Source organism: Dipodomys merriami, unplaced genomic scaffold (genome assembly GCF_024711535.1).
Source record: "Dipodomys merriami isolate MVZ:Mamm:240054 unplaced genomic scaffold, mDipMer1.0.p SCAF_30, whole genome shotgun sequence".
Lineage (NCBI taxonomy): Eukaryota > Metazoa > Chordata > Mammalia > Rodentia > Heteromyidae > Dipodomys > Dipodomys merriami.
In genome coordinates, this window is record NW_027204493.1 from 18,326,677 (window position 1) to 18,352,871 (window position 26,195).

General features: G+C 37.6%; 1 protein-coding gene across 1 annotated transcript in view; it reads right to left on the reverse strand.

Annotated features, from left to right (window-relative positions):
- Positions 1-26,195, reverse strand: part of Pde4d (phosphodiesterase 4D) — a 1,379,127-nt gene that overhangs the window by 1,173,003 nt on the left and 179,929 nt on the right. The window lies entirely within an intron of this gene.

Consider the following 26,195-nt stretch of genomic DNA (forward strand, 5'->3'; position numbering starts at 1 on the left):
GCTCCAGTGTATGTCTTGCTTTTCCTGGTGAGTTCTTCTTAACTTCTAATTTAAGGGAACGAAGGAAGGAAGGAAGGGAAGAAGGAAGGAAGGAAGGAAAGAAGGAAGGAAGGAAGGAAGGAACGAAGGAAGGGACGGAGGGACAGAGAGAGGGAGGCAAGGGAAATGAAGGCTTTTATAGCCCTCAGACTTTACTGGCTATTCAGATGACAGGTGGTAAACTACCACAGCACCCAGCTCTTGTTCAAAAGACAGAGGAGAAGCCTCTTTCCCTGCTGTCATCATCACAATTTGAAGCCATATAAGGCAAACTACCAAATTAACAGGAGAAAACCCACATTCTCAAACAGATAAAGTCTTCATCACCTCTGCATATAATGAAATCAGAAAGCATGAGAGAAAATGCTTGAGAAAATAATAGGTACAAAGATGCTGAGACACACATTGGTTTGCTTGTAGAAGCCACCAATAACTAAAACCATTTTTCTGGATCTCTCTAATTATATATATATATATATATATATATATATATATATAGTTATAGTTATAGAATTTTATATATATATATATATATATATATATATATATATATATATATATATATATATATATATATATATATATATACTCTTTATGGAGATGGAGAAGCAGAGCTCTACAGCCACTCGAGAATGAAACCGCACTCTGGGTGAGGTTCTTCTGCATAGTCAAAGGGAGTCCTTTCTTGGTATGTCAGGGACCTGAAGGGCCTAGAAATTTGCAGTGAGCACAAGAACATGACTTGATGGTAGAGGTACTAGTTTCAGGGCATCCTGTGATCTAGCCCTGCCTCAGCTCCTAAGCTACTGTGGGACAGCAGGGGTATATCCTAGGTTTTTCATCATCTTCTTTGAAGTGTGATGTTGCACTAATAAAAGTCTTCTTGAGGAATAATACCCTTGCATATAATCCTAAAATTATATGGCAAATTTGGTGACTCCAAGCAGATGTTCATTTTTCGGAGTAAAGTTTGAAATCATTCACTGGTCAGATCTTCAAAGAGCCCATAACCCAAATATAAATTAAAAACAACTAAACTGAGTAGTTTATAAGTTTTCTTCTTGATCTCAATTGTTAGATCAAAGTTTTTTTTTTAATCATGTAAACAGTAAATATTCCCTGAGTCTATAGAGTCTGTTAATCTATTTTATTTTGGATATACTAATATATCCAAATATATATCCTAACATATCCTGGGGGCAAAAAAAACCATAAAATCTCACCAGGAAAATTCATCTGGGAGTCTAATTCGGTGAAGATATTTTATACACTTACAGTAAAGGAAAAAGCAGTCAAAACTTTCCACTTACCATTGAGGTCTACATAAAGCTCCAAAACAGTAATACTTGACTTCATCTTAAAATATCACCTCATTCTAAAATATTTACGACAAAAATTTTTATTATTGAAATATGTTCTTCCCAAAAAGTTCAACTTGCCAAGGCAGAATTTAGTTGCCATTCTTGTTAAAGTCTTCTTTTTTTTTTTTTTTTAAACTGACTACAGGGTATTGAAGGCAATCCAAGATGTAGATACAGACTAATTGACAGGGAAACTACGATTTCAGTTTTGGAATAAGATCACGCTCCCTGATATGATGCATTCATCTAACAAGCATTTATTCGCATCTCTGTTCATGGGCTCTGCAGGCACTGGTACTAGGTCTTCTTAGAATAACTGAAATCAAGTTCATAGAATCATATGATTCAATTCTTTCCCTGGAATAGGAATTTAAGGGATAAAAGGCTAGCCAGTTTCTTCCAAGCTGTAATCATCTTCTCATTCTTTCCTTCACAGTCCCATAGTCTGAGAGAAACACAATCCACCTTAAATTTCGATATAATAGTTCCAGAAGCCAGAGAAAATATGAAAGTGCTCGAAAAGCCAATATTTTCTAAAAGGAGCAAACATGGTTTCTGCATAAGACAATGGGACATGTGATGGGGCAGCTCTATGTGTCATTTCACATGGAGCACATCATTCAAACTGCCTCACAATGAGTTAGGGGCTGTACTAGGCCACACTCACTAAATGAGGTAAAAAAATGTGCAACCTCTGCCCTAAAGGAGCAGAAAATAATATAAAAAAAGAATGACATATTAAATTAAGAATGCCAAGTAACCAGGTGCTCATGGCTTATGCTTGAATTCCTAGCTACTCAATAGGCTGAGATTCAAAGGATGGCAGTCTGAAGTGAGCTTCAAAGAAAATTTCATAAAATTCCATCTCCGAAATAACCAGCAAAAAGCAGAAGTGGAAATATGGTTTGAGCGGTAGAGCACCTTCCAAGCAAGAAAGTGGTCTGATTTGCTAGAGTTCAAACCCTAGGACTGCCAAAATCAAAAGGAAAATGACAAGGCACTTACAGATTGTGTTCTTTGCCTCACTTGCAGAAGAAAATGAAATCTGAGCTGAACCATGAAAACTAGATAACTTAGATAAGGTGGGACTGGGAAAAAACAGCCTAGGGAGACAGACCTCACCTGTGTTCAGCGGGCCTGGCTCCTTTTACCAGAAAAGCATTGACATGAATTCTCATTGGAATGTAGCCTAGAGAGGGACCATCAGCCATCCACATAGAAGTCAGCCTCAAAACTAAGCATCCTCCAAAGAGGATGATTCATATCGCAGAAATCAGGAGTAGATTAACTCAGATTGCCTCTGAGATACAAAATTCTAGAGAAATACCCACAAGGACCCTGGAGATTCTGGGGTAGACTATTTGTCAGCAACGCATACACTTACTCACTCACTGTTTATTTATTAAAACGTTGTTACAATAATTCCCTGTAGGAAATGAATTGCAAACTTTGAAACTTGGCTTTTCCCTCAAAGTTTGTCAATACAACTCTCCGGAAGAAGGGACTGTGTAAATGTACAGATGATTGCACAAGTTCATTCCTCACCAGAGGAGCATTTCTGCTCACAATCTGAAGGTGTTTTGTTCTTCTCTCACCTACTACTGATAAATTCTGTGCTGGGCAGTTAGCACACCTAAACTAGGAACTTCGGGAGGGAAAAGTGTGAGAACGCAGGACCAGCAATTATGTCATTTAAGCCAGACTCCTTTGTTGGTTCTAGAAGAAAATAGAACGTAGGAAGAAGCAATGCTGCAAGTATATCAAGTGTTCAAGTATTAAGTAACAGTGTTTAAAAGTTCTTTTTGTGTTTCTGTTTTTCTCCTTTGGTATCTCCTTCTCTGTTTGTGATCTCTGTACCTTTGGTCTCGTATGTAAGTTTACCCTTGGGAGAGGGCCAAGGGGAGCACAGAAATGGTGGGACAAACGGTGAACAAATACAGCAATGACCCTCAGTAGACATTATGTTGAAAATGAACTATACAACTTGCAGGGAAGGGGAGTTAAGAAGGAAAAGTGGGAGAAAAATGAGGGAAGAAATGACGCTGTTCAAAAAGAAATGTGCTCATTACCTGACTTAGGTAAATGTAACCCCTCTGTAAATCTCCTTTACAATAAAAAAGAAAGTTTATATAATGATTCCTTGGAGGAAAAAAATATGCCATTCAACTTAGTTAGAGTACCCTTTCTCTACTTGTTTTTAATATACTTTTTCTAGATGGCCTGTTCTAAGGAGTCCAGGGCCTTAACAGAGAAGCTAGAGTCTATAACGTGATTTGTGTATTTCTTTTTTTTCTTTTTTTATTTTTTATTGTGAACATACTGTACAGAGGGGTTACAATTACATGGGCAAGATAATGAGTACATTTCTTATCAAGCATTGTAGCCTCCTTCTTTGTTTTGATTTGTGTATTTCTAACAGTTCTTTTTCTCTTGCTGATTCACCATGGCAGACTCCTTTTTTCATATGACTGGGGATATTGTTTATTAATATTTATAGGCTAAAGATAGTAATAGAGACACGGATGCCTCACTTGATGAGAAGGACATGGTGAACAAGCTAATCCCTCTCCTGAAGGAGCTGTTGAGGAAGAGAGACAAGTAAAGAGGGAGCTGAAGTTTAGTGGGATAATTGTAACCCTGGGGATATTGAGAAGGGACAAATCTCAGCCATGGGAGAGAGGTATCATCTGTCTGAGACAGTATCCTGACATGTAGAAGAGTAAGGATTGGGTATGTGGGAGAATGGAAAGGCCCTGTAAGAAGAGACAGTGACTTTTCAATGAGCTGGAACCTACAAGGAAAATGATACAAATAAAAAGCCATATCAAGTTCAGAGTGGAGAGAGGCTCGTAGAAAATAGAGCATGTATGAGATTTATAATGATTTTCAAGTCCCATGAAGAAGTTTCAACTTAATTCTGACAGTAATTAGGAGTCTCTGAAGAGTTTCAAAGATGACAAGGGTCATGAATAAACAGTCCATTTAAGATGGTCAGCCTAAAGGCAAAGATAAGTTAGCAAAGCAGTAGCTTCAACTAGAAATGATAGGGACCAGCACCAGAGCGGTAGGGGAACAGTAGGGGATAGTGAGTGAATTCAAGAGGAGAGACCATCACCATAAGTTCCATTTGGGAATAGGAAAGGTAAGAAAGAGTCAAAGATAACTTCAAAGCCATTTTTACTGTTATAGAAAATGCAGGATGAAAAGCATGATGGGAGATAAAAGCTGTGTTTTGAACATATTAAGGTTGAGGCAACTTTAATGAATCTAAGGGAAGATGTTCACTAGATGGCTGGCCATTAGAAAGGTCTGGCTGGCCATAAAGATATCGTGCATGGTTGTTTATTGATAACATTGGGGGGGGGGGAGTGAACAGGTCCAGTTAGAATATATGAAATAAGAAGCCATGCTGGGAACTTTTGGATTTCAGAGCATGGTGAACAGTGCATGTCACCATCTCCAACTACACTGGAATGAGTCATTCATGTCATCAACTAATTTTGAGCTTGGAATGCAGATTAAAATCTTTGTAAAAAAAAAAAAGGGTGGGGGACAAGACAAATATGGATGTAAAGGGGGAAGAATATGAAGAGAGGAAGCAGATGTTCAGCATTCATTCTGGAAAAAAGGGATCATGACTGGAATTCTTGAGCAACCAAGTAGCAACTTAGGATCAGTAGCCATTACTTTGAAGAGAATAAACAGTGTGTGCTTTTCAATAATACCACAACTTCAAGTGCAGAACACTTAATATGAAAACTCCTTCAAGTTTCATGGGTTATTGGCAGTCTCCCAGAGAGCTGTAGAGACTGTAGTTCTCAACCTTGGCTGCATTCCACATGGGAAGTTTTTGAAAATGCAAATGTCCAGATGTCTCATGGACCCTCGTTATGAAAACTGAGATCCACTACCAGCCCCATTAGCATCTGTGGGAATTTGTTAATAATCTCAGTCCCTATACCAGACCAGAAATCAAAATCTGTGCTTTTACAAGATTCCCCAGATGATTTCTCTGCCCATTAAAAATTGGGTCACATTGCCCCAGAATCACTGAAAGGATCTGATTAAAAAACAGATTGCCAGGTCAGGGGTGGGGCTTGTCAATTTGCATTTCTAACAAGTTTCCAAGTGCTGCGGCTGTTGTTGAAGATCTAAGACTACATTTTGAGAATTTCTGTGGTGAGCCAATTAAGTTAGAATCTCTCTGAACAGGACTGAGGCACCAGTTTATTATAAAAACTTCCTAAGTGATTCCAATTTGCAGCCATAGTTGAGTACCACTAGTAAAGATATTTTTATGCCCCCTGATTACATAAATAAGAAAATGAACACGATAAGTAATTTAGCTAGCCTCTAAACACAGGCTTAAATTCATGACTAAACTGTTTCTTGAACATAAAATGAGTTTTGATTAATCTAAAGGGGAAAATACTGTTTCATCCTTAGTGAGTCAGTTCTAGGAAAATGGTTGTGGTTAAAAATTGGATCATTATAAGTAACCATTGTTTTCATCATCACAGCACCAATGACTCAATTTATTAACTTCATTTTCTATGATTTATTTGGGTATTGGTGTAATAAAACATTTAACAAAACAGTGCTGTTTAAATTGTTCTTCCATCAGCCTGAAAAAGCAATTCTTTTCTTCTTTCTGTTCACTATGTGTTTATGTTCACCTTTACCCCCTCAGTTTCTTAGGTGACAGTTTAGGTTATCTGGCTTTTATGCTTAAATTTTCTTTCAGGAGTGATATTGAAAACCAGGCATGTATTCATAAATGACAAATTGAATTATAACCTCTTTGTATAACAAAAATAATATAATATGATTTAAAAATTCCCCTTCAATACTGCTTCAATTGTATCCTACTAGTTTTATAATGTGTTTTTCATTTATTCAATTTAATTTCATTTTTATTTCCTGTGAGATTTTTTTCTTCTCTTTGACCTGGATTATTTATAGGTATGATATATAGTTTCCAAGTATTTGGAATTTTTTTTTCCTGTTCTCTTTCTCATCGATTACAGTTTGAGTTTATGGTATTTTGACAACACACAAATACTTCATATAATTTCAGCTACTTTTACGTTAGTTGAGGACTTTTGCATGGCCTGGGATATGGCTTATTTTGATATTAATTCTGTAGATACTATAAAAGAATGCATACTGTACTATTTGGAGGAAGAATTTTCTCAAAGTACCAGCTACCTCTAATAGGCTGATGATGTCGAGTTCTTCTATGGTCTTGATGATTTAGTGTCTGGTTCTTCAGTTGTTGGAAAGGGTGTTAAAATCTTCGACGGAATCTGTGGAACTGTGTGTTTCTCCTTTCTGTTCTACCTGGTTTTGCTTCTGTGCTGTCACTTTTGCTTTCTGCTGCACACACATTTAGGGTTATTATGTCATTTTGGTGCAGTGGCCCTCTCACCAAGATACCAGGTTCTTTGTTATGGTCCATTTTCTTCATTCTGAAGTTTACCCTAGTTGATATCATAAAAGCCACTCCTGTTTTCCTTCAAGTGTACATGATATATTTTTCAAAATAATTTTTTTATTTTTAGTATATTTATATCTTACCATATACAAAGTTTCTCACAAACTGCATATACTTAGGTCATATATTTTTATTTCACAATACTAATCTCTAACTGTGGACAATTACCTTTTTGTTTGTACAAAGTATTCTTATTTTCACTGTATCAATTTAAAATATGGGAAATGAGGCTTTGAAATGTATATACACAGCATAATTTCCAATGAAGAAAAGGAGCACGATTTTTCTCTGAAAGCCAATAAAGGCTAAGGTTGCATTCTTTGCCACTTCTTTGCAGGCTAGCACAAGAAATGCTAGGAAGAGCAACTGGATAAGAAGACATAAGAAGCAACCAAAGGAAAAGCAAACTACCTCTACTTGCAGATGATATCATGTTCTATGTAGAAAAACCTTAAAGATTCCATCATTAAGTTGAAAATTAATGAATATATTGGTAAGGTTGTGTAGATATAGAAAGGTCATGTTAGCCAGGTGCTGGTGGCTCACACCTGTAATCCTAGTTCAAAGGCAGCATGGGCAGGAAAGTCTGTGGGACCCTTATCTTCAATTAACCACCAGAAAACCAGAAGTGGTGCTGTGGCTCAAGGAGTAGAGCTCTCACCTTGAGCTGAAGAGCTCAGGGACAACATCCAGGCCCAGAGTTCAAGCCCCATGACCGACTGAAAAAAAGAAAGAAAAAAAGAAAGAAAAGTCATGTTAGGGCTGATGATGTACAAGGCCCTGGGTTGCATGCTTAACATCATAACAAAACAAAGAGAAAAATACTTTTCATTTCCTTTTTAATACATTACTGCAGTTTAACTCAGGGCCCTGTAATGGCTAGTGTTCAGCCACTGGAAGTATATCCTCAATCCTTTTTGCTTTGCTTATTTTTCAAATAGGGTCTTATGTTTTGTCCAGGCCTGATTTTGAACCATGACCTTTCTCTCTGTGCACCCCACATAGCTTGTTTTTTGAGATAAGGTCTCACTAACCTCTTGCCCAGGCTTGCCTGGAACTACATTATTAGTTGATGGCATTATTAGTCACAATAGCCAAGGTGTTAAGTATCCATTGATGAATTTAAAAATTGCAATAGAGAGATTGGATGTAGGTCAGTACTTGATTAACATATGAGGGACTGGATTCATTCCCAGTACCAAAAAGAAAGAAGAAATGAGGAGAGGAGGAAGAAAGAGAAAGCAAGTGGGAGAGAGAGTATAGGTCAGGTGTACTCGTGAAATAAACTCTTCAAAAAGAAGATACTAACTAATCTATGACGCCACACCAGGGATGAACATATACAGCATGGCTAAGTGAAATAAGACTGACGCAGAGAGAAAAATACAATCTCACATAAAGAATCTCAACAAACAAACATAAAACAAAAATAAAAGTTAAGATAGTAGAATGGTAGTTACCTGGGCAGGTGGAGTATGGGGAGTGGAAAGTGGTAGTTCAAGTAGTATAAATTATAGTTATGCAGACTGAAGAAGTCTGGAGTTGGTAAAGTGCCTTGCTACCACTGGACAATGGTAAGAGGGCTGACTATCTCCTAGATATATGCAGATATCAACCCAATGGAGACCAGGCAGGTGAGGGGTCCAAATTTTCTATGAGGTTTCACTGGAACAAAGAAGATAGGGACCTCTGTGGTGATAAAAGTTCTGGTCCCCAACTTGTCCTTTAATGATACTAGCTCAGTGGGCTATTAGACTACTCATTAGAACCCCATAAAGATAAAAATCTTGACTCTCTACCTGGCCTTTACTGAAATAGGTATCAATGACTCACAGTTATTTCTCTGATGTTAAGCAAGAGTATAATTCTTGAAGTCTAAAAGTTTTATCTCTTGCTCCGTTGTCAAGTTCCTAGTTCTCTAGCTATAGAGAGCTGGATTTGGTTGAACTTTTTTTGCCTGTTATTATTGGTATTTCTGTTTTTTTCTTTATTTCTTTGGTGTGGGTTCCAGTTACAGTGGGCAAAAAGAAAACCCAAGGAACTTCTGCCATGTTGTTCTTGGGGTTTCAAGAATCCAGTCTACTTTCTTCACTCCATCTTTCAGAGCACTCTTGGTGTGCATCTTCTTTGTACACAGACTGCCCAGCATTTTTAGCTGTATTTAGTAGGGTGAATAGATAAAAGCATGAATGTTTCATATTTCTAGGGTCGCAACTCCTAATACATAAGTAAACTAGAAAATATGAGACAAGGTTATCTCTCAATGAATGGAAATTATCTGAATGTAGTGACTACTATTTTGAATGTGACCTTGAATATTTCATTTATTAGAAACTTAGCTACTGAAGTAATATGTAAATGATTTGGAGGTCGAGCCTTTGAGAAGTAACTAAAACAAGCTGAGCCCATGGCACAGGGATTCCCTTGACTACGTGACTAGCTTTACAAGATAAGAAAGAATGCAGAGAGCAAGGCAAGCTTGTAGAGCCATGCCTTGCCATCTGTCCAGCCATGGCCCAGCAGGAAGGCCCTGGCCAGATGCCGGGCAGATGTTTACATTTTGCTCCTGGATTTTCTAGCTTTCAGAATCATGAGAAAGCTAAACCTCTTTTCTCTAAAATTACCCAGTCTGTGGCATTTAGGTATAATGATAGAAAAGTGAAGACTCTGGATTACCTGTAGGAAAACGAGAGGGCGAGAAATTTGCAAACACAAATGCAAGTCAAACGTCTGGAAGTAATCTGCATTAGGGTGAGCTCACTGCATCAAACGTCAGAGATGGCTGGATACCTCAGCACCAGTGTCAGAAAACAGGAAGGATGAGAACTGTAGGTCTCAGGGGAATACTTAACCCTCAACAGGAAACAGCCCTGCTGGGAAACTAAATATGTTAATAAATATAAGTAATTTTTACTAGTGCCTGGCTCTCATTAAGGGCTCTCTATATGGTAATTGTTGATCTTATTAACAAATATTGGTTTATAATTGAAAATAAGGGTATTGGGGGACAGTCAAAACCTACCTCATGTTCTTAGACTACAGATCTCTGAGGACTAAACTTATGACACACGCTGCCATTGAGTGAGAACATTCTAACTAGTTCAGGCACCTCAAATTTACAGGCAGCCGTGTTAGCCTAATTTAGAAAGAAGATTTATGCATACTAGATGGGAGGAACCAGAATCTCACTCTATTACTTCAGCCGCAGAGTTTCACCTGTCTACAGCATATTCATCCTCTTTCTCCAGACAAACCACAAAGAGTTTCAGAATTTGCCAGGTGGCAATGGCTCATGTCTGTAATCCTAGCTATGCAGGAGGCTGATATCTGAGGATCACCGTTCAAAGCCAGCCCAGGCAGGAAAATCCATGAGACTCTTATCTTCAATAAACCACTAGGAAACGGGAAGCGGTGATGTGGCTCAAGTGGTAGAGTGCTCGCCTTGAGCTGAAGAGCTGAGGGACAGTACCCAGGCCCAGAGTTCAAGACCCACATCTGACCAAAAAAAAGAAAGAGTAAGAGAATTACAAAATCCCTACGTGGACTTCTTGTACTCCCTACTAAAACCTGCTCTTCCTCTAAGCTTCCCTATTAAAGTGACACACATTATGGTCAAGGAAAAGAAAACAGAAGTTGCAATTGTCCTAAAACATCATTAAATGTATGAATTTGATACCCCAAATCTTTCACTCTGTTCCTCCTGCCTCTCCTACCACTGTCATTTCACTATGTGTGTCTAAGTCTGTCCAGCCACAACTTTGCCTCCTTTCCCTTCTTCAGGCTCAGGACTGCAGTTGGAACAAAGTATTGAAGTAGTCAGTCTTCTAATACCTCAAAGTCTCCCCTAGCTATGCCTTTGTGCATATAGTTCTCACTATCTGGAAAGCTTTCTCCATTTCTTTGTAGCCCCCCACCCCCCGCCACACACACACAAAGGTAAAACAACTACTATTAGTTTCTGAAAACCAAGTTTACTCTTCAAGTCCACTAAGGATGCCAATTCAAAAATCATTGTCTCTTTCTGCACCTACTAAGTTGTATAGTCCTCAAGGACAGGGTCATATATCTACTCATCTACTTATCTCTTTTTTGGGGGGGGGGCCGGTCATGGGGCCTGAACTCTGGGCCTGAGTGCTGTCCCTCACCTCTTCAGCTCAAGGCTAGCATTCTACCATTTGAGCCACAGCACCACTTCCAGCTTTTTTTTCTGCTTATGTGGTGCTGAGGAATCAAACCCAGGGCCTTAAGCATGCAAAGCAAGTGCTCTACCACTGAGCCACCTTCCCAGCCCCCTCTACTCATTTCTTTAGTTGTAGAAATGCTGAAAAGTAGACTATGGACCCTAAGAAACTTGGATTCTTATTTTTGCTTTTTCAATTCCTAATGGTATGGCCATGGGTAATTTATTTTAGATCTTCTCAATTTCTGCATTGCCCTTTCTTCCTCCTCCCTTTCACCTAGGCTAGAGTTTTATAAATACTTTTGATTATCTAGAATAACTCACTTTTATTTTTATTAATTTCTCTATGGTTCTTTCTTTTATACTTTGCATTCATACTTTGACCTTCACTTATTTTCTTCTGCTTATTTTGGGTTTCACTTGCTCTTCCTTTCTAGTTCCTTACAACAGAAACTGAGGGTGATTTGAGCCATGTCTTCTTGAATGTAGGCAGTGTTAAAAAATTTTCCCCTAAATATTAATTCGTTGCATCCAACAAAATTTGCTATTATATATATATATATATATATATATATATATATATATATATATATATATATTCATATTCTCCTTTGGTTAAAAATACTTGCTAATTTCCCTTCTGACTTGTCCTTTGAACAAGTCTGTTAGTTTTCATATATAATTTACCAAACTATGTGACTTAAAACAATAAGGATTTCATTCTTGGTTCTGAAGTCCACAGCCAGGGGGTTGCAGGGTTATATTTTTTTCTGAAGGCTTTAGATACCATTCTCTTTCTGCCCTCTTCCAGCTGCCAGTGGCTCCAGATGTTCTTTTCTTAAGTCTAGAAACCTCCATTGTGTGGCCATTCCCACATGGTCTTACTCCACATCTGTGTCTTCCGTGTCTTCTCTTCTTTTTTCTTTCTAATAAATACTCTTCATTGGGTATAGTTGCTACCAACATAGTTCAAGATTGTCTCATCCCTACTGTTATTCCTTTTATTATAACTGCAAAGGTAATTTTCCCAAACAAGGTCACATATCTCCTTGAGAGCCACATTCAACCAATAATATATTAAGGTATTTAGAAGTATAATACTCTAGGGTAATAAGTATGTAGACAGCTGGCACTTTTCAGACATATTTTTGTTTAAAATCTCAGCTTCAGTTCTTGCTCATAAGTTTGAAATTCAAAATTATTTTTCTCATAAGTGTTGCAAATTATATTTGAGTTCCTAATTTCATGATTTGTCTGCTTCCTGATGATTTGAGATAATCCTGCCCACAATCAAAGCTACTTACAGTTTTGTGAGATGCACTAAGTGATCCACTAAAAAGTTTTTAAACAGAAAGGAGAGAACTGCCAACTTCTTTTCAAACATCAGTTAACAAATTCAAGAAGCAGATTATACTAATTACAATTACTGAGAAGTTACACTTCATGAACTAAAATTTCTCTTTATGAGGCTTAATGTAGCTTAACATTTTTTCCTCTGGGAGTGACAATATGGAAAGAGACATAAAGGAATTGGGTTGATTGGTGTGTGTCCCAGCAGGGCCTGGGAAATGTACCAAGTCTTCTAGGGTGGTCATGCTATCTGGTGACTTTACCGCTGGGCTGCTGCCCTGTTTGAGTGAGACAATTGAAGATGCCTGAATGACCATGCTCAGAAAAAAAATCACAGATCTGTACTGCATGAATTACACAAGCTGAGCCAAGCCTGCTCCTGGAAAATGTTTATCTCTCCATGAGTCAGTGCTAAGAAGACAGGTGAACATACTATGGTCACATCTTCACATTGAAACATACATCATCATTCATAATGAGTAGCACAGTAAAGGAGAAGATGAGAAAAGTTCCCACAAACTTGGTATGGTTAAACATGTTTACCATACGTCATTTCTGTTGAGATTACTATCCATTCGGGGAATTTTGTTGCTAACTCTACATCAATTCAATACCGACTCTGTGATAGGCCAGGTAGGAGAGGAAGCCAATAGTGGGGTTATTTCCTAATCTCAAGGAAATTCAAATATGTAAAAATAAAAGATAAGGTAACATGGCAAAATGCCTGATACTATGAGGCCTGTCAATAAGAGTTATTATCTAAATCAAAACAAAAAAATGCCCCTGAGACAATCTCCTAGGTAGGTATATGAATTCTCAAAAAATATTACTTTTTAGGAACAATTTCCCTTGGTTACTAGACCATTCCATAAGTAGTCAATGTCCATAGGCCCCAGTTATAATGCTAAGATTTAAATTAAGCTAAGAAATCAATATTTGAGAAAGAAGTATATGACTTGCTTTAACTAAAGGTTTTGAGTGATGGTTTATTTTGGCATGAGCCATGTCATAAAACAAGTCCCTTCTGTCATCTGTCCAAGACAACCTACAGTGACCAAACACTGTCTGTCTCCACCCATGTCCTTTACTCCCTACCTATCAAAGAAATTGAAGGAGAAGCCATTTTCTCTGGTCTAGAGCAGACACTTGAAGCTACCCTAGGACACCAGAGAAGTACGAATCAGTAAGGCTCCACTACCCTATATTTATCCTGTTACAAGCCCTCCTATGTGATCGCTAGCCAGTGTATAAAATAAAGGTAGTGAAGTCAAACTTTTCAGAAATGGCATTTTAAGCATACTTCACAAATAAAAAGTATTTAAATGCATGTTGTTCATTACTTTTCAGTGTAGGTGCAAAGCCCTTCCTTTGAGTATGATATCAATAGAGTTCTACAATGTCTTCCATAAAGCACATGTGGTATACAACATGTGTGGTTTCCCCTGTTTTTCTTTATAACAAAATGAGAAGTTTAGGACACTTCAGAAGCAATCTGAGTTAAACATTCAGATTTCCCACAATCTTTCATGATTTGTTGACATAAAGCTAATTTAATTTTTTTACTCAGTAAATTGATTGGCATCCTAGCTGGCTTCTCATACAAACACTCCTCTTAACTTGTACTTGTTGCATTAACTTGTGTGATAATTCAATATTACATAATGCAATTGCATGGGAAAATGTCATGAACAGCTTTGTGACTCTTGGCCAACACACACCCCTAGAAGGGGACCAGAAGAACACAGGTAACCTAAAGAGCAGCTTGCTACAGTGCTGTAGACTTTACAACATGTGTACACTTTAGAAAAAAAGAAAAATAGTCCCTGTGAATCTACTTAGGTGATGAAGGGTCTGTGGATAGTTGTTAATAAAATGAAGACCAGGGGACTGGAACATGTGTCCTATGTAAGGGTGTGGCTAAGGGAGGGGGCACAGATACATGAAGAAAGGAAGAGAGGGTGAATCTGGGTACAATAGTCAATGTATGTATGTGAAAATGGAACCAGGCAAATTGAGGGGATGAGTGGGCTTAGGAGAGATGAGAGGGAATGATGAAAAGGCGTTGATTAACATGCATTGTGCTCACAAACTGGCATGTTGAATTAAACACATTTTCACTATTAAAGATAATAAATAAAAAACCAGAAACATGAAATATGAAAAAAAAGTCTATAGAGAAGAAGGATTCTGGGCTGGGATGTAGCTCAGTGGCAAAGCACTTGCCTAGCTAGTGCAATGTCCTGGGTTCGATCCTCAGTACCAAAAAAGAAAAGGAAAAAATACAGTTAAAAAACGCCCAAACAAAAACAAAAACAACCAAAAGAACAAAACGAAAAAAAAAGGATTCTGCTGTTCTTTCTTCAGCTTACAACTTTTTTTTAAAAAAAAAAGGTTAACTAATTTTAAAAGAAGAACACAACAGCTGGGCACTGGTAACTCAGGCCTGGAATGCTAGCTTAATTTAAACTCTAGGACCAGCATGGGGGGGGGGGGGGAGGGGAGGGGGGAAGGGAAGGAAACAACGTACCTTAAACTTCTATTATAACTACAAAATGGCCTCAATTAAAATACACAAACACAAACAGAAAACTATAGAGAAAGAAACAGTGGATTTTGTTTGAGGTTTAAGAATAAGGAAATTAGGCAGGGTGACTTATGCTTATAATTCTAGCTTCTTGGGGGGCTGATATCAGGAAGATTATGGATCAAACTCAATCTAGGCAAACATGAGAGACCCCTTCTTGACCAGTAGCTGACAGTAAGAGGTCCTGAGTTCAACCAGCAACACTGCCAAAAAATAAATAAATAACAAAATTAAATTCATAAAATCAAAGCATTCAAAGAAGTATAGCAGAGAAAGAGAAAGAGTTTTAATGCTACGTTCTCTGAAAGAACAGCAGTCAATATAACAACTAAAGTTAAAATCAGGAGACAAACCTCACCAAAACCATCACACAAGCTCATAGAATGATGATGTACTGCCCCTAGTTATGTTACCTAACTTGATTGCAGATGGATTGCAGCATGGCAATAGAGTCCATATCTAGTTTATTTGTACAGTCTTTGACAAGTGAATGACACTTAAATAAACAGCAGACCTGACTCTGCATGTTAGTAAAGCTGCTTCAAACCCAGTTGCCAGTTTCCCAGGCTTGGAAGCGTTTTTAAATGTGTTTTCATAATACTCAAGCAAAAGAGACAGAGTGGTTTCAGTGTCTCTGATTAAATACTGAGTGGCAAAGAAATTACATCAATGAAGACATTTTCATTGGACAACATTAGGCAAGCAGGATGACCATTTAACACACTATACTTGTCCCCTTTGATGTGAGTTCAGAAATGGCTACATTTCAGTCTGTGTCACAACAACCCAGAAAACAGAATAGTTCTTCACAGTGCTACAGGAACTATAAGAAATAGCAGAATAGTCTGCTTCTGTAGTGGCACAGGGGAGCATACATACCTAAGGAAAACCATGCAGATATTCCATTCCCACAAAATAAGACAAGCAATTGTAGATTCTCAAGTGGTATTTTCTAAAGAACACTAATGAAGACCATTTATGATGCTAAAGAAACCAAATCACACCCACCCCCTCCCTTTGTTTGCTGATATTGGGATTTAAAATCCCAACCTTATGCTCGAAAATATTTTTTGTTTGTTTGTTTGCTCAAGACTGGTGCTCTTCTGCTTGAGCTGTTGCTCAACATTGATCATTTTTGCTGGTTAATTGGAGATAATAGTCTCATGGACTTTTCTGTCTTGGGCTGGCTTCTAACCTAGATCCTTGGATCTCAGCCTCTTCAATAGCTAGGATCATAGGCCTGAGCAACCTCATCTGGCAAGGCTTTCTTCATGCCTGATTTTGATCTCAAAAGACCCTTGTGTCCCCAAAGTAGATACAAGGTAGATAAAGTAAAGCTGCTCATAAATTGTCATCTAGAATAAGAGGTATGGCAGAAGATAAATGTCTTTAAAGAAACTGTAGAATAACATGATGTGGCCACCGAGTGATTCACCACTGGTTATTTTTAAAACTCCGGCCCATTACACTGACTACCCTTACATCAATTTAAGCATGAAATGTTGGCCTCATTTTTATTCATGTGCTTCATGGACCATTTACTGTCAGCTATAAAATCATTTAAAAGGTAATGGAGTTTACAGCTTCGAAAAAATAAGAAACCTCCTAAACAATCTCAGAATATTGACTTAGTATCAGGTAGGTAGGGATGAACGTAAATTGAATGTGAAATTGGGGTAAAAGGTTACTATATAAAAAGTATTTTAAAAAAATAAAAGAACAGAGTGGCTTAGAGATATTTAGCTCTTTTTTTCTCCTTAGTGAGGAAAAAAACCTTATTCACAGAGGGATGTGCACTTTAAAATGCCTGCAGTCTTCAGAGTTTCAAACAAGACAATCAAGAAGTAAAGGTATGTCTCCCTCCCAGCACTACCATGGTTCTCAGACACATGACGCACACAATGAAGGAGAAATGGGTTACAGTATCTCATAACCAGGCCTTCTAGGAGACCTGTTTTATTTCTCCAACAAACACAAAACAATTATAGCTGAGTGCTGGTGGCTCATGCTTGTAATCCTAGCTAATCGGGAGACTGAGATTTGAGGATCATGGCTCAAAGCCAGATGGAGTGACGAAAAAATTCGTGACACTTTATCTCCAGTCAACCAGCACAAAGCTAGAAATGAAGCTGTAGCTTGAAGTGGTAGAGAGCACAAGTACTGAGCAAAAAAGCAGCTAAGGGACAGCATCCAGAGCCCTGAGTTCAAGACCCAGTACAAGTGGGGAGGGGGGGTGGGAAGAGTAGGGATGCCTTTGATGTATGTTATGTTATTCTAGATAGCTTAGAAGGCCTCCATGAGTTTATCTAACAGGAAGATAAATACACAAAGGATTTTAGCACAAAATCAGGTTTAAAAGTTCTACACACAAAGTGCATCTTAAACTGAACACATAGCTCAGCCAGCTACCAGTTGGATTGAGAAGTTATGAGAATGAATTCCACCCTGGTGCTGCAATGTGGGATAGGCGCCCCCTACAGGCCTGAGAGGACCAGTGTTTTTCTCTAGTTCATATTATATGCTTCTACCATCTGGAAAGTTTTTGAAGATACAAACTGAAGTTCTAATTCATTCTGCATTGCATTCTAATGTGTAGTACATAGAAAACAATATGTAAAATAAAAATTAATAAGTTAAATTCCCTGAATCCAGAATAGACCACTGACCCCCTCCACACTTTATTAATATTTCTGAATATAAAAATCCTATCCAGATGAAATCCTCCTTCTTCTTTAGAGCAATATTTTATCTTGCCTTCAGCTTCTACCCTAGGCAAAAATTTCAAAACCTGGATTTTCCTATAATTTGTATGCCTCAAACTTTAAAATGTTTTGAAATGCCAAAATTCTCAAACTGATTTTTGCCCTTAGTCCTTTGTAACAAACACCACAGACCCCAAAAGTTTGATTACTATTCTTTGTGTGCCTCTACTTTCATATGTAAGTCCCTAGTCAGAAGTTATGTGGCCCAACTAGCTCAATTGGGATGGCCCAGCTTCCTCAGGGATCATGAAGGTCATGGTTGAAGAATTTATTTAGCATCAGTATTTTATCTGGGGTCTAATAAAATACTGATGAGATGAAATCGTATTTCTGAAAGTGCCTGAAGGATTCTACTGGAACAAAGTCTTTAGATTTTGCAAACTTTTGTCTGATCTACTGTGCTGTCTTTGTTCAAGGATCACTGACCTCTAGGACTATCATAATGGTAATATCCCAGGGATATCTTGCCTCAAACTTTCAAGCACTGGCTGCCTCTCATTTATCTTCTTCCGGGATCATGTCACAGATGACATATATTGATCATTCCTTATCCATGTCTTTCTTATGTATGTCTTATATATATCCATGTCTTTGTTCTAGCAAATACTTAGAGTGTATGTAAATGATCATTTTCTCCCCCAAATGGTAGTCAGCTCCTAGTTTTGTCCTAAAAACCTCAGTTATGAGTCTTCGTCCACCCCTAGGAGGAAGATTCCTAGATTTAAAATGCAAATATACTTTTTTTGCTCAAGAAAATTTCAGGTCTCTTTGTTTTGTTCTTCATATCTCTACATAGAGAAAAATAAAACAAAAGAACACATAAATGCACTAACTGGAGACTCTGCTGGAGACATGATCAAAACAGGACTGGAAACCGTTCATTAGTAAAAGAAACCCAAAAGAAGTTTGTTTATTCTTCACAGGGGATCACACTCACATAATTGCTAAGTCCATAGGACCATATGTAATGAAGCGTATCAACATGAATTCCAAGAATTAGAAACAAGAGGTTCTTATTATGTCCTGTATGCAGTTATTTCTTTTTTATCTGTTTTAGTTTTCTCTGCCCTTTGTCTTGTATATGTTTATCTGATTGGTGGAAGGGAAAGGGAATCACAGAAACAGCAAAACAAAGGATAAACAAATGTAACAATGACACTCACTTGACACTATGTTAGAAATGAACTACACAACTTGAAGTAAGTAGGAGAAAAGCAGTGTTTAAAAAGGAATGTACTCATTACCTTATTTATGTAACTGTAACCCCCCCTTCATCACCATTACAATAAAGATTTTTTAAAATAAGAAGAAAGAAGTGTGTCAACTATGAAGAATCCTGTATGCAAACAGGCATTTGTTTCACAGACATGTCTGTTGTTGTCAGAGAAATCAAAACACAACACTCAGAATGTTTTCCTTTAAAAAGCTTAATACAGAAGGGAGAATGATGGAAGGGGTGACTCTGGTCAAGACGTATTGTACCCACTAATGGATGTGTCAAATTGAAACCACTCGTACAACTGTTTGAAGATAATTTTTTGGGGGGGGGGGTAGTCCGGTCGTGGGGCCTGAACTCTGGGCCTGGGCACTGTCCCTCAGCTCTTCAGCTCAAGGCTAGCGCTCTACCACTTGAGCCACAGCACCACTTTGGCTTTTTTCTTTTTTTATTTTGCTTATGTGGTGCTAAGGAATCGAACCCAGGGCCTTAGGCATGCAAGGCAAGCGCTCTACCACTGAGCCAACTTCCCAGCCCCTGAAGATAATTTTTTTAAAATTGTAAAAGAAAAAAAAACTGTTCTGGATGGCCATTGGATGGTATTTTAGGTGCTTTCATTTTAAACCTTTTCATTTACAAGGAAACACTCATACTTCCCTGAGAGAAAGGAAAGCCTTGCCTTTACTTTCCCACCATGTGTCTGCTTAGTTTTATTCCTGATACTTTGAGAATGATTGCAGCATGAACAATAACAATCACAGTGGAATGTAAATGTTTCATGTGAACACTTTGAATTCCCCAGATTGTGTCACGTGTATCTTTTATTTCAAGAACTCATTCTTCACAATAAACTAAAGCTACTGCTTCACCCAAGAGAAAACAAAAAAGGGATGTATGTCATTATCTCTGTCTCTCTCTGTCTCTCTGTGTCTCTGTGTCTCTGTGTCTCTGCCTCTCTCTGTCTCTGTCTGTCTGTCTGTCTGTCTGTCTGTCTGTCTGTCTGTCTGTCTGTCTGTCTGTCTGTCTGTCTCTCTCTCTCTCTCTCTCTCTCTCTCTCTCTCTCTCTCTCTCTCTCCTTCTCTCTCTTTTCTGAATCTATTGCTGGGGAGCTCACTAAAATCTCCCCACAGTCTCACCAGGAAGACACTACCAGGCTGCTTCTGCAGCTTAAAAAATGTTGTTCTAAAGGCAGACAATGAAAGAATCTTCATCTTACTTTCACGCCTTTCCCCGGGGTGGATTTAAAGGAAAACATTTTGGAAAATGTTTATAACATTTAAGTTTGTGGGTTGTTGGAAAGACTGACAAAATCCAATGTTGGCAGTTCCTACAACTTTGTGAAGACCCAACAACACACTGAAAATGCCACGTCCAGTATAACTGAATTAAATGTATCTTTGAAAGCTCAAAATAATGATGACATTTTGCCCTAACTGGTGGAAAGCTCTAGTATAAATTTTCCAATAATTTGAATGATCCTAGAAACCATTATATTACCTCACAGCCTATTTTTTGATTTCTCCATTCCTAACTTATTTTTTTCTCATCGTAGCCCCAAAATAAACAGCCTATTTTAAAGGTGATCAGGTCTTTCTCCAGCCCTGTTGGGCAGGCTTCCCTACTGCTAAAATAGCAACAAAAAATAAATCTTGCCTACCAATTACTGAGATGGTTATAAAATCTTCTATTGGACCATCCTCTAGTTAAATGTTTAAAGCTCAATTAAAATGTAAATTAATGGTAGAGAGTGTAGCAATTACAGAAACAGTGAGACAGGAGCAAAAGTCAGTTTTATCCAAGAATGCAAATTTTTGAAGTGTAATTAAGTATGTAATTATTTCTACTTTACAAAATTTTCTATGGCCTGGAAAGGAATCGGGAAACCTTATAGCTAAAATAATGCCTTATTGGTGTATCCAGTCTAGTAATCTTAAAAAAAAAAAAAATGTCAGCTTAGAGACAGCACAGTTTTAACATGATTATCTTTTATCTCACATCAGTGTATAGATTTATCCTGATTTGCTAAACTATGGGAGAAGGGGGCTAATATATCAAAAATGTGGAGTTCTTTTGAAAAAAAGCATATCTATAGATATATAGAGAAACTGCTAAATGGCAAAAAGATCAATATTTGAACATATCAAATGGGAGTAGGAGCAGGGTCTTAGAAAAAGTACAGCAAGCATGTCAGCTTCATTCAGATGTCCACTTCATACGGCAGTGGTCCAAGAGAGTATTTCAGAAAAGTGCAATGAGAACAGAAAGTCAAACTAGTAAGAGTGTGACACAAGGCACAAAATCTCAGTTGCGTGGGAGGTAGTGACTATAAATCACAGAGGAACAGTTGATTCACATTTTGATGATCTCAAGAAGACAAAAACAAAAGAAGGGGTAACAATGCTCAATAGGAACTGTACTCACTTTACTCATGTAACTGTAACCCCTTTGTACAGCATCGTTACAATAAAAAATTATTTTCAAAAAAATTGGCAGGAGGGATAGCTTACATGTTAGAGCACCAGCTTAACAAATACAAGGACCTGAATTAAAGCCAGGTACCACTTCCTCCTCACAAATAATCAACCTCAAGAAGACAAAATGTGCAAAGAAAATAATGAGTGGAAAAAAATGACACACCTAATACATAGTCATGGTAGAGTAGAGAATTGTTAGTGGTTTGAATAATCCAGATTTGGAAAAAGTAAATCATTGCTATGAAAAAAATAAAACCTAAAGGATAAATAGCAGGAGAATCCATAGACACAGAACAGGTAAAGGCAGTTATTCAATGTATTCATTGTTACGAAAAGAGTACAAGCCAATAATACAAACAGCCAAATAGTAAGTGTTCTCAAAGTAAAAAAAAAAAAAAGAGCTCTGAGTGTTTTCTTAAGAACAAAACATTCTGCACTGTCCTGAAGGGATGTGAAAAAGTATCAAAAAATAATACAAATACTTTTGTTGGTTTCTGTTGATCTAAAGAGCACCCTAGTTATTGAGTGATGACCCGGGCAGTGTAGACATGACCAGAGCCCTCTTGACATTGCCAACCTTCATCAGAAACTGATAATATTGGTTCCAGACTTGGAAATTCTCAGGAAAGTAGAAAACAACTTAACTGTTTGTCTTCCTGTAATTTAAAGGCAGTGATATCTTAGAAACAACAGCTAATGATACACCAGATTAACTATTAAACTATTAATGATCTTAACTGTTCAGATGATGTAAGATTCCATTTGTCTATAGTGTCAAAGGGTGAGTTTAATACTCTTTTTAATTTCTGTATTAAAAATCAAATACAGTTAAGCCACCTGCACAACCATGTTTATTGCAGCACTATCCACCAAAGGCAAGGTATGGAATCATCCCAGATGCCCCTCAATGGATAGATGGATCAAAAATATAACAATGGTATATATACACAATGCAATTTCCCCAAGCATTAGAAAAATGATATTGTACCACTTGTAAAGAAATGGAAAGACCTAAAAAATTGTGTTAAGTGAAGTAAATCAGGCCCAGAGAGAATATGTTCCCTTATATGTGAAGGCTAGATTTAGCTTATAAACTTATAAATAAAAACACTGGGTGATTCACAAATCTATACAAATATATTAACTGAAATACAATAGACTCAAGGAAGGACTGAAGTAGGATAATTCCTTAAAAGGACAAAGTCAAAGTACAGCAAAATAAAACACCAGGAAGTGGGTACTCGAAATGGGTACAGTGGGGCCAAGGGGAAAGAGTAGATGGAATGAAGAGGGGAGAAGAGGGGAAGAATACAGTTAAGAGTCCAGTGTACATCTTACAAAATTAAGGAGATTGCGCAAAGGGGTGGGTAGAGGATGGATGGGAAGAATGTTGACAGGGATGACATTGATTAAGATATACTGTATGCATAAACTTTTGTTAAATGGAAACATTTCTGCATAACTATGTAAAGATAATAATAAAAAGCAAAAGCAATAAATAAACAAATACCTAATTTAAAGGCAATATGATGGATGAGAACAAAATCTATAGAGAAGCAGTGCTAATTATGAAGAAAATCCTAGAACCTCTGCAATAGACAAAAAGCCTTGAGAGGACAGGTTTGCAAATTCCAATCCAGTTATTAAAAAAAAAGCAAACTCAAACAATGAAATTCATCCATAAATACCAAAAATGAAGATTATAATAAGAACATTTAGCATGAGATAAGCATGCTTATACAGAATACAGAGGAACTTTTTCTGTAGCAAACACTTGGGAAAACTTCTGACCTGGTCATTTCACAGTTGGGAATCTATTCTAAATAATCCCAAATTCAAATGCAAAATACATATATTTAATGTATTCTAAAGACTGTATATACGATAGGCAAATTATGACACAGGCATATTTTATATAGATTTTTGGTTACACTGGAAAACATAAAAGTGGGAACGCTGAGTACAAAAACAGAATTCTATATTTTATATTAAATGTATTGTCCAACTGCATATTCATGCATTAATATCCACATATCCATATTAAAAACTATTTTCCAAAGTTACTATGTTAAAGACACACATTGTTTTACAAATGACAAAAATGCATTAAGGAGTAAAATTGTTTAGTTTTCCAGTAATACTGGGCAACCAGACCAAAATTTCATTCTGGACTTCTTAAATTTAGTTGACAATGACTAAGATTTGTGAATCTCCAGACAGGATCCAGGCATGGCTGAGTGAAACTGTCATCACCAGCCATAGCATTCATTTCAATTAAGTACAAAGCGAACCATTTTCATCAAATAGCCCTCATGACAATGTGTTTGATATGCCAAAAACAAATCATCTTTTTAATATTAACTTTATATTTTTATTAACATCAATTAGTTGTCCGAAATGGTTGTATTTTTTAAGGCAATGTGCGGTGATTAGATTTACCCCCTGTCCATCTTCTTCAGCTTGCCTTCCCAAAGAAACATCACCACACTTCATTGCTCCATTTTCCAACATGTATATCAAGTACATTAACTATACTCATCCTCTTTCATCCCCTCCATTTTCCTTCCCCACTCCCACGAGTGCTCACACTCCAGGCAGGACCTGTTTGGTATTCTTCACACACAGTTTGCTGAAGTACATGTTAATTGTTTCACCACTTGAGCAATGCCAGGAATCTTCATGGATTAATTTGTAAACCCTAAGACAAAGCTGTATATATTTGAAACAACATAGAGCATCTTTCTTGTCAAGACGGGTCAAAGATCTCATGCTTCTTCTGAATAATTCTAAATGTACTCAACATTTAACAATTCTGACTATCCAATACTTAGAACCTTCTGTGGTCAAAAATTATAAAGCCAACTTCTAATTAATAATTTTTAGACATAATAATAGACAATTATATGAAAAATATTTCATTTCTGAAAATGAGTGCCACATTAGACATTACAGAAGAGTTCTTCTCCTTCTTTCCCAGCAAAAGATAACTCAAGGACTGGCCTGGTGGTGCACACCTGTAATGCCCACACTAGGAAGATAGAGACAGGAGAACTGAAAGTTTAAGGCCATACTAGGCTACATAGTAAGACTTATCCAAAAAGCAAGCAAGCAAGCAAGGAAGGAAGGAAGGAAGGAAGAAAGGAAGGAAGAAAGGAAGGAAGGAAAAAAGGGAGGGAGGGACAGAGATTCAAAGTTAAAAGTGCTTTTCAACTCTCTCAGTCCTAAAGTTAATATTCCAAATCATATAGTCATTAGAATACTAATTTTAAAATCTCTTTCACATGTGCACTCTTTTGCTCTCTTGCTCTCTGAGACAGCTTCTCAACTCTGTAGCTCAAACTGACCCCAAACACACAAGGACTGGTATTACCACTGCATTTGGCTTGCTTTTTTTTTTTTTGGGGGGGGGGGGTCCGGTCGTGGGGCCTGAACTCTGGGCCTGGGCGCTGTCCCTCAGCTCTTCAGCTCAAGGCGAGCGCTCTACCATTTGAGCCACAGCACCACTTCCAGTTTTTTTCTTTTTGCTTATGTGATGCTGAGGAATAGAACCCAGGGCCTCAGGCATGCAAGGCAAGCACTCTACCACTGAGCCACCTTCCCAGCCTCCTTAGCTTGCTTTTTAATGAGTGGGAATAGGTATTGTATATTATAGGACATTGGAAAATTACCTGGCTTTTACTAAATATAGAATCCTGGCAAGATTCCCCTAGTGTAGTGACAATCAGAAGTGTCTCTAGACATTGGCTAAAGTCTTGGTGAGCAAAACTGTCCCCATTAGAGAACCACTGAGTACAAGTGAAGCCATATTCCCGCCCAGGCATGGCAGGTTGTGTCTAGCGTCCTCCTAGACCTTCAGGTGGCTCTGGGAGTGAGGTCTTGTGCTTTCCAGCTGGCTTGCTTCATTCAGCTATCTCTTTAGACCCCTTTGCCATCTCACTCTGTGTCACCATAGCAAAACTGATGGTTAATAAACAACAAAATGTCTTCTCAAGGTTCCCAAAGCTGCTATGCCCAAGATCAAGCTCCTCCTCCCTGGGTCTTCATGTGGGAGAAGAGCATCCAAGCCCCCCAGGTCCTCTTCTTTTCTAAGGACACTTCTTCCATATGTGAGACTTCTACTCCCATAATCAAATCACCTTTGATAGGTCTCACTTCTTAATTCTATCAACGTTGGGAGCTGATGGAGCACTTTGGATGTACAGGGAACTGGAGGAATCGGCCTGAGGATCCGTAGGATACTGAAAAGGAGGCATTCTCTGGCTTCATGTCCTAAGGTCATGGAGAGACACATCAAACAACAGAAGCCTTTCCTGCATTCCCATTGTTTCAAACAATTAGAAGCAAGGCCTTTTTTAAAAAAATGTATTTCCAATGTAGGCTCTTTTTGGAAAAAGTGACTCAATAAACTTGCTTCTTAAAAAAGTTATCTTTATGAAAAGATATGAACACATACACACACACACACACACACACACACACACACACACACACACAGTTACTCCAAACAAGCATCACAAATGGTTTTCCAATGTAATAAAGACTGACAAATTCAGAATATTTTAAAAGACCCCTCCCCTTCTATAAAAAACTCACATTGAATTAATCCTTCATAATCTCTTTTCAATATGGTTAAGTACATATACATTGAATAAACCCTGTATATGGGAGAAATAATGCCTTTTGGTTTTTCACAAATAATACTAGTATCCATAAAACACAAAGTCATTTTAAAAGT